We start from the raw sequence: 16,530 nt of genomic DNA on the forward strand, positions 1-16,530 counted from the left end.
TACTCATACATCAAAAGCCAAAGAAATGAGAATACCGGCATTGCATCCTTACGAAGTGAAGGTACTCTTCATACAAACCCCTCTGAAAAAGCCAACATCCTAAATAAGCAATTTCAATCAGCTTTCACATCAGAAATAAATATAGAAATACCAACGAAAGAACATAGTTCACACCCTACAATGGAAAAAATAAACATCAGTCGAGAAGGAGTATATAAACTAATAAAAAAAATAAATACCAACAAAGCTACAGGACCAAATACTATATAGCTGGCAAAATACTGAAGGAAAACATCGAAATAACTTCAGATATTCTTACAATCATCTTCAGCAAATCTCTTGAGACAGGCAAAGTACCTTCAGACTGAAACCATGCTAACGTTACACCAGTATTTAAAAAAGGAGACAAACAGCATCCTGGAAATTACAGACCAATATCACTCACCTGCATCTCATGTAAATTACTTGAACATATACTAGCTAGTAACATGATGAGACACATTGAAACAAATAAAATATTATATGAACTACAATATAGATTCAGAGCTAAAAGATCATGTGGATCACAAGTAAATTCTCTTGTACATCAACTAGCTCAAAACAACGATAAAAACATACAAACTGACCTAGTAATCATGAATATTGCCAGAGCATTTGATAAAGTGCCACACAAACGCCTACTTAACAAATTACAACACTATGGCATCTCGGAGCCTGAAGCATATTGTGAAAGCTATTGGTGAACATAAATTAGATATCAAGGAAACAGTTGTGAAACCAAAAGTAGATAAAAACAGTCAGAGGGATGAAGTAGATAGGTCCGTAAACAACACATCACCCAAACGTCTTGAAAATCAACAAGACAGTAATGCAAAATCGAACAATAACGATCGAAGTCGAAATTATAACTGTCTTAGTCGTGGGCACTACAGTCGTGGTAAAAGTCACCATTTCGGAACAAATACTAGAGGAGGTAAATATTAGTTATCCTGCGGATTTTGGAATGTTAATGGATGGAATACTAATGTACATAGTGACAAGTTTTACTTTTTAGATTCATGTTTTAAACATTATAATCTGCATATGGTTGGAATTGCGGAAACGCATTTGACCAGTAATAAAGGCATTGAAGTCGATGGTTACAACTGGTTCGGTTTTAATCGTAAAAACATTCACCTGCGTGCGAAAATTGGTTCTGGTGGGGTCGGACTTTTAAAACGAAATGATATTTGCAGTCAATTTAATGTTTAAATAATTGACAATGATACAGATGGAATATTGTCGGTGAGATTGGAGGATACAAACTGTTTACAGAACGCTTTCTGTGTTTGTATGGTATATTTGCCCCCTGCAAACTCCACACGTGCAGTAAACGTAAACGAATTTTCTTAAACCTTAATGACAAAAATCTAAACCCTTCCTCAAGGGTCTTCGTTTTATTTGTGTGGCGATTGGAATAGTAGATGTTCCGATTTGTCAGATTCGATTGCTGGAATAGACAGTTTACCCGAAAGACATGTAATTGACTTTCATCATAATAGTTATGGTAGCACCTTTTGTGATTTCTTGATTGACGTAAGCTGTTGTATTTTAAACGGATGCAAAACAGTTAAAAACGACTTTTCATTTGTATCTTCACGTTATAGTAGCGTCGTAGACTATTGTGTGGTACCATACGAAACGCTTGGTTGTTTTGATAATTTCAAAGTAACTAGAACAAGTGTAATGATCAATGAAACTTGTGCCATCGGTAAATACGATCTGACCAGAATAGTTCCGGATCACTCCGTTCTGTCATGGGACTTCTCGTTGAATTTTAATTCTGGAATTGAAACAAACAATGTAACTCAAAATTTATGTAAAACAGTCAAATACGATACACGCAATCTACCCGATGATTGGCTGTTAACTAGTTATGCTATTTTTGAAATAAATAGGCTTATTCAACACTTGGAATCTTCTGAGGCAACTCAAGACAACATTGACCGTGTGTACGAAGATTTCGTGAGCGTTATAAAAACGAAATGTCGTCAAAACTTCCACCTAAAACGATACGAATACATGATGGAGATAGTAGTAAAAAAAGAAAGTGTAATGATGAATTAACAATTCTCTGGAATGAAGTGTGTAATTCTGAAAAAAAATGGATAAAATGTAAAAATCGAAATCAAAAGAAAGAGTTTCGCAATTATTTTATAAATAAACGGAAAGTATTTGATAAAGCTATGCAAAGATCAAAACGTCATTACTGGTATTTGTTTCAAGAAGATTTGGATAATTCTTGTAAAAATCCAAAGGAATTTTGGAAAAAGATTTGTAGAATTGGTGTTGGAAACGAGCGCCAAAAAGGTATTCCTATGGAAGTGAAACTTAGTGATGGGTCTATTTCGTGTAATAAAAATGATATATTACATAAATGGAAATCTGAGTTTTCTAATATGTTTAGTAGAAATTGTAATAATTATTATCATGACTTAAAGAATCAATCTATATTTGATTTGATTGCACCTGTCCTAAGTCAGGAATCTGATGTTCAGTAGTTGTCGTTTGTTGATGTGGTTCATAAGTGTTTCTCGTTTCTCGTTTTTTATATAGATTAGACCGTTGGTTTTCCCGTTTGAATGGTTTTACACTAGTAATTTTTTGGGGCCTTTTATAGCTTACTGTTCGGTGTGAGCCAAGGCTCCGTTTTGAAGACCGTACTGTGACCTATAATGGTTTACCCTTATAAATTTTGACTTGGATGGAGAGTTGTCTCATTGGCACTCATACCACATCTTCTTATATCTATTGATGATATGCTTGACAGTGAAATTTCAGTTGAAGAAGTTTTGAACGCTCTACTGTCTTCTAAAAGCGGAAAAGCTCCTGGTTATGATGAGATTCCCGTTGAACTTTATAAGAATCAGACTACGTTAATGGCATTAACTAGAATGTTTAATGTTTGTTACAACTCCGGGAAGGTAACTTTTATGTGGTCAAGAGGTGTTACTACTCCAACCCTCAAGAGTTCCACGTCAGACACACGAGACCCTCTGTCGTATCGCGGTTTGACTTTAGTGCCAACTTCTTATTGACTCTATTGTGGTGTTCTAAATGTACGTTTAACACACAGACTTGATGACATCGACTTCCTGCATGATGAGCAAAATGGCTTTAGAAAAGGTAGAAATATATTGGACCATATAAGTGCTTTAACAAACATTATTGAAACACGAAAACTTCGAAAACTTTCAACTTATATTGCATTTATTAACTATAAACGGCCTTTCATAGGATAAATAGAGATTTATTGTTTTGTAAACTACAGTCCTTATGAAAAAGTTCGAACATGCTGCGGGCAATACATTCATTGTACAGAAATGTTCAGTTTTGTGTTAAGATTAACGGTAATTTTACTAATTGGTTTAACGTAATTTGTGGCTTAAAACAAGGGTGTATATTATCGCCATTATTGTTCAACATTTTTATTAATGATCTAATTGATGATATTAAAAGGTTAAATATTGGTATTATTGTTGATAAAGATAACTTTTGTATATTATTGTATGCAGATATTGTTGTATTTTAAACTGAAAATGAAAATGATTTACAAAAACTGTTAGATACACTCAATACATGGTGCAATAAAAATGATATGACAGTTAATTTAGATAAGTCAAAGATTGTACATTTTAGAACACAGTCTGTGCCTAGAAATTCTTTTCCATTTTTATTTAATGGTAACAAAATAGATACTGTATCTCATTATAATTATCTTAGTTTACATTTTACTGAATTTTTTAGTTATGATGATATATGGCAAAAGCGGTGGCAAAATCCGCTAGTAGATCATTAGGGTTGTTAATATCCAAGTTTAAAGCAAATGGAGGTTTTCAGTACTCCACATTTACAAAACATTTTGATTCATTAGTTTGGTCTGTAATTGAATATGGTGCTGCCATATAGGGTACGAAGGATTTATCATGTATTATTAGTGTGAAGAATAGGGCCATGCGCTTTTTTATGGGTGTCGGTAAATATACACCTAATCTATCATTATATGGTGATATGGGCTGGATGCCTTGTAGTATTAAACAATGGTCTTGTATATTTAGAAACTGGTCACGATTAACAAAAATGTGGGATGAGAGGTTGCATAAAAAAGTTTTGTTATGGATGAATTCCTATCGAAAGGGTAAAATAAAAAATTGGCAATTTAGAGTAAATGCCAAATTTATAAGTCTTGGTACGAATAATTTTTGTAATACTAATTATATTTTAAGTAAGTATCATACGTGTTTCTCGTTTCTCGTTTTTATATAGATTAGATCGTTGGTTTTTCCGTTTGAATGGTTTTACACTAGTAATTTTTTTGGGCCCTTTATAGCTTGCTGTACGGTGTGAGCCAATGCTCCGTGTGTAAGGCCGTACCTTGACCTATAATGGTTTACTTTTATAAATTGTAACTTGGATGGAGAGTTGTCTCATTGGCACTCATACCACATCTTCCTATATCTATATGATATAAAAGATATCGAAAATGTATTATTTGAACATTTTAAGCAGGATTGGTTAAGAAAATTGATGTCTAATGATACAAGTAAAATGCGAACTTACAGAGAATTTAAATGTATATATGGTATTGAGAATTATTTGATTAAAAATATGCCTGGTAAATACAGGGGTGCTATGTCTAAATTTCGGTGTGGCGTCGCACCCATTCGAATAGAAACTGAAAGATACGAGTATATATGTTTAGAAAAAAGGTTGTTTTTTAATTATAATGATATTGAAAATGAAAAACATGTTTTATTGCAATGTCCAATATAGGCAGATTTACGTGATAGCCTTTTTAATCGTGCTAGTCACTTTTATGATAGTTTTATGAATATGCTTCACAGGAAAAATTGCAACATATGTTCAAAAACATATAATAACGTATGTTTTGATCATATGAAAATCATATGAAAAACAAATGACAAACATATGTTTATAAAAAATCATATGATTACTGGAAATTCAGAAATTATTGCGATGTTTTTATTAATGCGAATAATGCGACTGGGTGAATATCGCAATAATAAAAACTCGCATTTTGATATCTAATACATAATACTGTATGCATATTTTCCCATTATCGCAATAATTAATCTCGCATTATTGTCCATTTTTAAAAAATCGCAATAATAAATGCACGCAATTATTTCTGAATTTACAGTAACATATGTTTAAATATCGGATATGCACATCTAGTCCTTATTATCTACAAAGTTTCATGAAATTCTGTTGTGTGGTTTCAGAGGAGTTGTGATGACAAACTGTTGCAGTAGTATTTTGAGGCCAATAAGTTCAAAAGGGCATAACTCATAGAAAAAAAAATTAAAGCATAATTTCCTGTCAATATGCACACCTACATAGTATGTCCTTATTATTTACAAAGTTTCATGAAATTCTGTTGTGTGGTTTCAGAGGCGTTGTGATGACAAGAACAGGACTGACGGACTGACGGACAGAGAGACAGACGGACGGACAGAAAACATTATAACCTCCGCAACCTATTTGCGTGGGGTATAATAAGCATTGTGTATAAGTTTCATAACATTTGGTTGAGGCAAACTTAAGTTAGATAATGGAAACCAATTTCGGGACGTACGGAAGGACGTACAGACTGACACGGATAAAACTTAATGCCCCCTCCGCTACGCCGGGGGCATAAAAATTAACAAAAATAAGTAATAAAAGAAGAATGTGTCTGAGGACACTATTGCCCCCGCTCAAGATTTGCAATTTTCCAAGTTAAAAAGGGGCATAACTCTAGAACGGTAAATGACACATGACCTAAATTCGAACTCTGTGTGTGTGTTGTGGTTCTAAGCATTGTGTATGAGGTTCATAAAATTTGGATGAGATAAACTTAAGCTAGAGTTCGAAAACGAAAAAGAATTGCAGTTTTCAAGTTATAAAGGAGCATAACTCTAGAACTGTGAGTGACTCACTACCCAGATTCGAATTCTGTCTGCAAGTTTTGGTTTTTAGAATTGTGTATGAGTTTTATAAAATTTGACTGAGGAAAACTTATATTAGAGTGCGGAAAACAAAACAAAATTTGCAATGTTCAAGTTATAAACATTACTCAAGAAAAGTAAGTGATTCACGGCCCCAATTCTAACTTTGTCTGCGAGCTTTGGTTTTTAGCATTATATATGAGTTTCATAAAATTTGCATGAGGCATAGTAAACTTAGAGTGGAAACGAAAATGGAACTACAACAGGGACATAAAAATGATTACATCAATTAAGTAAGTAAAGTTTGACAATACCTGTATTCACTTATCAAAACAATGATGTCATACAGAGACTTATTCAAGACAATATAGTTCAGTCTTCCGTCACACTTCACAAACAACTTTTGAATCCACCACCGCAATTGCAATTTAAAGAAAATTTTACTTTATATATATTCTATTGGCCTGTATAGATGATTCTTACAACCTTGAAAGCAATTTTAAAACACCAAAAGTATCATTTGTAAGTAAATATGGGGTGAAAAGAGAAGAAAAACCCAACTATTTTCTTCAGACCGAAGCTATTTTCTAAACATTTAATAGGGTTCAAGCGGCCATTTTAATATTTATCCAATTTAAAGATATCTCATAAAGTATATAGGATATCTTATAAAGTTTATAAGATATCTTGTAACAGTCTGCACCATTCTCCACTAGTCCCATGCTCCAGACTAGTTAAAGGAGTAGGGGCATTTAGGCCCGGTTTTGGCCCAAGAAAAAAAAATGTTTGACAACTATTTCAAATTGGCACATAAGGTTTGGAAATGCATAAAGTGAAGAAATATAAATGAAAAACATAAGATTGTTTATATGATTACGTCACAGTTACGTCATAATATGTACCGTTTTCATGAAAAAGATGAAAAATGCAGAATTTGTGCAATTTTCCATCATTATTTCCATTACGGAAACATCGTGCGCAGCCAAGAAACAATAAAATGATTTAAGAGAAGCTTTATCATTACTATTGAAATGATCTCACCAAATATAAAGTTGTTTCTTGGGTGCGCACATACTTTGCCAATCTTAAATATACTTAGAATTTGATGAAAAACAAGGAAATTCAAGAAATTTTATAAAATATACAAATTTCGTCATGGTTTGTTGCCATGGTAGCTCGTTTAATGTGAAATTTGTTTTTATTTTCTGAAAACCTTGTACCTTAGTCTAGTTAGGACAAATTTAATGTATGATAACTTTTAAATTTGCAGTAATATTTGGGCCAAATAAGGGGCTTATTGCCCCTGCTCCTTTTCTTCTGAATACTAGTAGTAAGTGTTTGCAAATACTTGTTTAGAAACATAAAAAAAATCAGAATATTGGTCTTTGGACTAGTAGTTGGAAAAGATCTTGGTGCAGACTGTTGTTATCTTTATTAGATATCTTGGGTTTGTTTTTAAGTTATCAAATAAGAATTCTGATATCTTTAAAACAAACTACTTTGTGAGATATCATGTACAGTTAATAAGATATATCTAAAAGAATATAGACTATTTTATTTACTTTATTAGATATCTTCTTATCTTTTTTTATTAAAATATTGTATAAGCTAAACAAGATAGCTTTTCTGATTGATTTATTCTATATCTTATTTAATTGATAAGATAGCTCAAAAAGTTTATAAGATATCATGATCAATAGTTTGTAAGATATATATATATACAAGTCTAAATTGAAAACAACGTTCAAACCTATGATTGCGTTGGATAAAAACCGCAATTTTTATACGTGTGCATGCAAAACAAATTTCTTGTTAGAGGGGTCTAAATACAGCACAAACAACATTTTCCAAAAGACCAAAAAAGTGATATAAATATATATATATATATAAAAACGCCTAAAAAGTGTACACAACAACACCAATAACAAAAAAAGGAACTATAAATGTAATTATTTATAAATATTTCGGATAACAGATATCCTTCATCAGTAAATATGATTGTGATGTTGAATGAATCATATATCAGTCTACTTAGATTAAACTATACAAATCTTGAATATATATATATATATTAGCAGGGTTTAAGTACATCCGTTGTTCGACCTGCTAGTCAAATGCGTTTTGTTAAAATATACTTTTTCACTTTTTTTTGTCTTTTTGAAAATGTTGTTTGTGCTGTATTTATACCCCTCTACCAAGAAATTTGTTTTGCATGCGCACGTCAAAAAATTGCGGTTTTTATCCAACGCAATCATAGGTTTGAACGTTGTTTTCAATTTAGACTTGTTTATATTAGTTTATAAGATATCTATATTAGTTTATAAGATATCTTATTTATTTTATAAGATATCTCAATTAGTTTATAAGATATCTTATTTAGTGTATAAGATAAATATTTTTAAAATGAAACAAAATATAAGATATGAGCTGTGTCGGATAGAAATCGACCTTATGCAAATGAATATCAATACATCTGTTAACTTATTTCGAATAGAAAAAATCACTATGGAAAGTCTGTAACTGTTTGAAAATTGAATTGTTATAAGAACCCTACAAAACAGATAAAAATTCATCTTTTATTTCGTATTTGAATGTTCCAAAATCAATCAAAGTCTTTTACATGTACATGTATCGTGCACTTGCATAAGGTCGATTTCTATCCGATGCAGCTCATATATGTTAAATAGTTTATAAGATATCTTACAAAATAAAGAATTCTTAAGGGTGGCTTTATATCTATTTTTGTTAAAAGACATCTTATCTAATTTATATGATATTTAATTGAAGTAAAAGATATCTTATTTAATTCATAAGATATCTAGATTAGTTTAAAGATATCTTATAATTTAATTTATAAGAAATCTAATTTAGTTAACAGATATCGTATTACCATTTAAGATATCTTGAAAATGAAATATATATAGAAATGGCTTGTCATATATTGATGCCTTTTAAATCTAACCAACATGACCGAAGATTGTATGAAAATGATAACTTAAAAAACTAAAAAAGGTCCATTTATCAGTAAAATACTATAAAAAAAATCAGTAAAAAAAACAGCATTATGAACTAGAAAACTGTTTCATATTAACACCGTTTCCATGTGAAGTAATAATTTTGATCTTGCTTTCCATAAACTTTGGTATGGTATTTTTGATTATTGTCTTGCTTAAACATATCATGTATGCACATGATGTTTAAGAGTTTTTCTCATGACGTTCTTTGTGTAAGTTAAGTTATTTTATGATCAAGATTAAAAAGTGGTAAGTATAAGATCTCAAATACATGTTATGTGGCTATCCTAAGTCCTAAGGGGACAGCAATTTGATTCTGAGTGGGGAAGGGGGTGCCTGGCAGATTTTGGAAATAAATATTCTGGCTCTTATTTAAGTGAAAATGAATAATCTTGCCTTATCACACATGAAAATAAAATGTGTGTAAAGTTGTGTGGCGTACATTTTACCAATGTCTGTGCGATTCAATCATCAGTTGCGTTGGGTCACGAGAGTTTGTATATGGTTTCAACTTGCCATCACTTTAAGAAGTTGAGAACTATCCTCTTACCAGACTCCGCAAATCTTAAATTGTCAGTTTAATGCCATTTAGTGCTCATTTCTGCAAGGGTACTGCATTTTGTGTGTTGTCCCTCTGTCACATTTTAGTTGGTACAGCGTTGTCTGCGTCATACGGATCTAAATCGGAATCTTAAATTATTAATGGTAAATTGATATATCAAGTAAAATCAGTTCATTTGAAAGTTCACCTTTCAAATAAGTTCCCAAATGAACCCTTGACATTTGTCTCCTGATTTTTATAGTATAAATCAAATCAAATATTTCCTAATTAAAGGGCCCATAAGGGCATATCAATTACAAACAAGAAAAATAATAATGAGACAAACATGTATACATCATTTTAGACAAAAACATTCATTAAACATCATTTTATGATTTATATAACATGTGCATAGATAAATAATTTGTGAGAGAGCCAGCTGGGTGCAAGAAAGATAACTCCAATCTATATAATGACACTAAGAACAAAACCCTGTATTTAGGTGTTTCAGTTTGGTCAATTTATTTTCCAATTTTTAGTTTTCTAGTTTCAAAACTTATGTTCAGGTAATTGCATAAAGATGTTATAAAGCTTTTGTCGTCATTTGACATACTCCAAATGAATACATTTTCTATGTTTAGTATTCTCAAATTTGGATACCTAATAAATAGACCATCTAGAAAAACTTTTCTTGATGCTGCATATAAAGGACATTCCAGTATAAAATGGAGCTCGTCCTCAATCACATTCAAATTGCAATAATTACAAAGTCGTACTCTGATAACAACGTTGGTTGACAAGAAAAGTAATTGGTCATTTGATTTTACACATTAGGAAAGTATGTGTTTAAAATAATTGCTTTAACTTTTACATATGCTCTTGATTACCTTTATAACAGTTATTAACTTGGAATGTCTCGAATGTCTACTTTGAATGACCGTTATTTCTGTGTGATAGATTACAGATTACCATGTAATTATTCACCAGAACTCAAAAGTACTGGCAGTTACTGTGAGCTAGTTCAAAGCCAATTGAAATAAAGATGTCAGTAGCGTGTTATTAAGCGGTTGTTGTATTTGTTTTTGTATAGTGTTCGCTCGTTTTCCCGTTGAACCATTATTATATATATAAATTATATATCTCACCCCGTAAATCATGGTGCATTAATGTTAGAACTTTCGAATAGTTTACATCATGTAAAAGTTTGGATGGTAGGCACTTACAATACGTCAATGATATTTGGTATGCAGTTGTGTTAGCATTGGGATAAGTCATGTCCATGGTCAACGGAGATTATTTGGCTACGCATCTTCACTCAATTTTTATTTTACTTTGTATGTTTTGCATAGTTTACATGCTAACGTTGATTCATTTTGATTCAACACTTACATTATACTATTAAGGTTACATAAAGGGGAGACATAATCTCTGTGTCATCAGTTTATTATAAAATATTTTGTTGATTTAAAATCGGTGGCTTGAGTTTTATAGTCCAGTTAATCTATGGATGGAAGGCTGATCAATTAATAAAATTGCAACGGAAGCTACGTGATTGATTTCATGTCAAGATGTCATCATATATGGTGGACTAAAAGGCTACTACGTAAATAGGTGTTAGAATAGATGAACTTGGGTTAAAATCATTGTTTTTTTTTAAATTCAACGCAATTTTGATATTTATGTTATTGATGAATCAGATATTTTATTATAATTTAACTCTATTCAAAATATTCGTAACATGACTGTTTGAAGAAACTGATAACAATTCATTACCAGAACTTAGAATAATTTTGAGACAAAAACTAAGATTTAATCATACATTCTACGAATATAGTAAATCGGACTCATGTGCAAAATGTAACTCTATTCTAAAGGAGAGGAGAAAGATATCAGAAGGACATTCAAACTCATAAGTCGAAAATAAACTGACAACGCCATGGCTAAAAAGGAAAAAGACCAACAGACAAACAATAGTTCACAAAACACAACATAGAAAACTAAAAATTGAGCAACATGAACCCCACCAAAAACTTGGGGTGATCTCAGGTGCTCCAAAAGATAACAAGGATGAAAATACGGAAATTGACAAAATGTCATGACCAAACATTACTATTGTGATTTCAAAAAAAACATTTTCCCATGAAATCTCCGAAAACAGGAAACTAGCAATTTGGTCAAGTGCAATCCAAATTAATATTTGTTTGTCAAAATTTTTCTGAATATTTCCTGAATAAGTTGAAATGTTTAAAATCTCTCATGACGAACAATATGTTTGATATATATCTTAGTCAAAAGCTTTCTTTTTCTATGTTTTGTCGTCTATGCAAGGGTTTCCCAACTTGCTTCAGTGTTTAAAATAAAACTCATGAAGAATATGTACTTGCTTAAATAGTTAATCAAGTAGCATTTCGGTTTTCTAATCGATCCGCATTTCGTAGACAATAGTTGTTTCATACTTCAATAGAATATTCTAAAATTGAAAGAATAAGGATGTCATGTGTATTCTGTGTTTAGTTAAAATTTCAAAACTATAAATCCACAAGAAATTTAGTGGTATTGAGGCTTTTTCTATCATAGAATTAATATAGACTATCCACTTACAGTCAGAACTTATGTAAGCGCAAGGAAATCAAGTATGAAGAAGACACACGTGTGTAACAGGTAAACATTTTTTTTTTACATATCTTCAATTTCAACATAGAAGAATTTATATCAAATATTGCAAAACATATCAAATCTAATCAGTTTTACACTTGCATATCATGTACCGTCAAGTGCCCGTTTACCAGTACGTTAACGTATCCGTTTATTTGCGGTTTGAACGAAACATTTAACGGACACGTTAACGGGTGCGTTAAATAAAGCGGGCTTTGTGATATAAATGAAAATGAATGGAAACTTAACGGAGACATCAACGGGTCTATGAATTAATGGATGCTTTGTGAATATGCTTCTGTTCGTCGTTTCGCTTTAAATATTGTAAGGTTGTTGTCTGTTTGATTCAACCCCACAACAACTTTCCGTTATATTAAAGAAAAACTGGATTTCATCCAGTATATCGTGCACAATTTACTGATTTGATAAAAGATTTGGTAAACAATTTCTTGCTAATGCAACCACAAACTGACAATTGCAATATGTTACTATAAGTGACAGTATACCTACTGTCCCGGCTGATAAGGCTGCCAATAATATTATTATTGTTTGACGTAAATTTTACATTGAGGTTCTGCAAAAGGAAATCACCAATTCACCAACATTCCAACTGACTCCATTTTTGTTAAAATGACATCTGTAACAAACGTTAACTTTAAGCTACCTTTTTACAAGCAGAACCAAATACAATGAAAGTTCCAACTATGTACTGGCTTCAGAAGCTGCACAAAACACCTTACAAAAATATATTTATTTCGTCTTCAAGCCATTGTTCAACTACTAAACTGTCATTTCTACAAACTAGTACCCTTAGTACAATTAAAAACCTGGCAATAAATTGTTCAAAAAAGGCCTTTGAAAATAGTGGAATTAATTACTTTTGGAATGTCAAAAATTCGTTGGAAGTACTTGATAAATTGCATGCTTATATTGGTGATATCGAATCTGTTTAAAGTTTTGATTTTTCTACCCTATATACCACTTTGCCTAATAATCTCATTATGAAGAAATTCACAAGCTTATTAAATGGGTATTTTAAAAGTCAGATTGCGAATATATATGTTCCAACTCTTTAAGGTCATTTTTTAGTAACAACAAACAAAAGAATTAGGCCAATTGGACCTGCTTTGATACGATAACTGCACTTGATTTTTTACTAGATAAAATTTTTGTTCGCTTGTCACCATCTTATCATGTTTATATATCTATTGTTCGATTCGCTCGTGTATGTAACAACGTATTTGATTTTAACGAACGAAATCTCTGTATTACTGAAAAATTATTACACCACCGTTTTCGATATCACAAACTAGTCAAAACATTTACTTAATTTTATCATCGGTACAAGGACATCATTCGTAAATATAAATCAACATGCAGGCATCTAATACGTTCAGTACATCCAATCTTTTATGGTAATATTCTATACAAAGCACAAACATGTCGTCGTTCACCTAAAAAGGTAACCAAACCTTTAAACAGACTTATTCAGAAGGGATATAGTAACGACATTGTTGTCAGGTCATTCAAGATGGCATATTTTGAAATTAATATTGATTCACTCATAGGGTCTTTGCATCGGAAATAAACACATTTATTATAAAACCAGTTGTTAGCATGACACGGGTTATGTTCTTCTCATATAATTTATGATGACATTTTACTAAACCCCTAACGGGAGGGATTGTGCTTGGTTTCATATGATGAAGACATAATCTTTCAATCAGTTTAATTGAGGTCTGGAGCTGGCATGTCAGTAACTGCCAGTAGTCCTTTGTTAATTTATGTATCATTGTCATTTTGCTTAGTTTCTTCTGTAATCTATTCTGTATCGGACTCGGACTTCTTATAAACTGAGTTTTACTGTGCGTATTGTTGTGTGTGTTTATTCTACATTGGCTAGAGTTATAGGGGAAGGGTTGAGATCTCACAAAACATGTTTCACCCTGCCACATTTTTGCACCTGTCACAAGTCAGGAGCCTCTGGCCTTTGTAAGCTTGTATATTTTTTTTTAGTTCATTTATATGTTTCTGAGTTCAGTGTGACGTACACATTTCTGTTTAGGGGTCAGCTGAGGCCCGCCTCCGGGTGCGGGATTTTCTGGCTATGTTTAAGACCCACTGGTGGCCTTGGGCTGTTTTATGTCTTAAATTTTTCGTTTTTTGCCATGGCATTGTCTGCTTGTTTTCGTCTTATGAGTTTGAATATCCTTTTGGTATACATGTATTTCGCCTCTCTTATAAAATTCCGAGTTATGGAAAGGACAACATTCATATAAAAAGTTACTATGAATTTTTCTAAACGGAATTATTTCAATTTTTGCTCTGATAACAACGTTTTTTGACAAGAGAAATAAATGGTAATTGCTTCTACAAGTTATGGAATTATGTTTTTGTAATATTGTCAATGTCAATGTTACATTTTACGGATACTAAACGGGTTCGTTAAATAACTAGGGCTTCGTTGGTAATAATCAAAGTTGAATAAAGCTTAATGCGGATGTAAGCTGGTCAGTTAGTTAACAGATATTTGTGAATATGCTCCCAGATGTCGTGTGGGTTTATTTATTGTTAGGTTGTTGTCTGCTTGATTCAACCCTTCTTGATTAGCTTTATTTAAGTTATTATTCCAATAGGAACAGGAAACTTATCTGCACTACCTGCAAAGAAGACTGATAGGAAATGAATTTCGTGATTTATCGTTTTCTTTGCAGAGGTAAATATAAGCCCTCTCTCTCAAATCAAAATGTCTTTCTGAATAGTGAAAACAACCCATCTCAAGTCAAGCCCAAAGTTCTATTGTCGTTGTGAATTTACAATTACAATTTCCTTAACATTTTTTTTATTATTTTCTTAGGTATTTTCAACGTGTTATAGTGTGCTTTTTATTTGTCTTTGTATATTTTTAATCTTTACTGTTTAGTCCATTTTTGGTGGCTAAGTATTTATACATTCCGCCATTGTGTTATTGTGCTATGGTCATTTTTGTATTATTGTTTTTCATTTTTGCTTATGTACTTTGTCTATAGAGTGTCTATATGTATGGGCTGTTTTATGCTCTTTGGTCGGGTTTGTTATCTCTTTGAAGCATTCCTCATTGTATGGTTTGCATAGTTTACATGTTAAAGTTTTGCCATTTTGATTCAACATTTGTATTATACTATCAACGTTACATAAAGGCAAGATAATTGTCTGTGTTCAAAGTTTATTGTTTAGTATTCTGTTAATTTTAAATTGGTGCGTAGGGGTTTATACTCCAGTAAATATATCGAGGAATGGATTAAACATCAATAAAATTGCAACGGAAACAGCTTGAGTGTTTGTTATGTCAAATTGTCCTCATATTTGGTAGTCTTAAATTAAAATCATCGGTTGTTTTGTTTAAATCAACGAAAATTTAATATATGTTACTGACCGAAGGATAAGCATATTTTATAACAATTAAACTCTTTTTAAAATATCACAAATATGATTATTTAAAGAAACTGATAAAAATTCATCACCAGAAATTAAAAAAAAATTGACAAAAACTAAGATTGTATCATAATTTTTCGAAAAAATAGAAATCAAACATGTGGGCAAAATATAACTCTTCCCTAAAGATAACAAGGATGAAAATACGGAAACTGACAAAACGTCATGCCCAAATATAACTATTTTGAGTCAATACTAAGATTTTTATCCTAAAATTTCCAAAAAACAGGAAAACGCAAAATTTGTGAAATATAATGAAATTTAATTTCATTGTCAACATTTCCCTTATTGATACTGAATAAATTTAAATATTTAAAATCTCTCATGACGAACAATATGTATGATATATATCTTAGTCAAAAGCTTTCGTTTTCAATGTACTATCGTGTATGCAAGGATTTCCAAACTTGCTTGAGTATAAATAATACTTGCTTGCTTAAATAGGTAACCCTATTGCATTGCGTGCTGCCTTGAGATTTTCTTTCTAAACGGTCTGCATTTTGTAGATCACAGATGTTTCATACTTCAAAAGAATAGTCTAACATTTGAAGAATGTCATGTATATTCTGTTCAAATACAAACAGTTCAGTTTAAATTTTAAGAAATTAGTTTCAGCAAGAACTTTAATTGTTTTTTTTTTTTTTTTTTTTTTTTTTTTCTAAAATTAATATGAACGTTCCACACACAGTCTGAATCTACGTATATTTTAAATATACCGATCAAACATCTGCCTATTGCTGCAATGTAAACTATGAGTGACCGGAGAGCAAGATCACATTCTCTCCTCTGGAACTTGAATCAGGGAGCGATGGTATAGTTCTCTCTTTCTCTTTCTGTCTCTATGACTTTCATTTTAAAT

The sequence above is a fragment of the Mytilus californianus genome, unplaced genomic scaffold (genome assembly GCF_021869535.1).
Source record: "Mytilus californianus isolate M0D057914Y unplaced genomic scaffold, xbMytCali1.0.p SCAF_6, whole genome shotgun sequence".
Classification (NCBI taxonomy): Eukaryota; Metazoa; Mollusca; class Bivalvia; order Mytilida; family Mytilidae; genus Mytilus; species Mytilus californianus.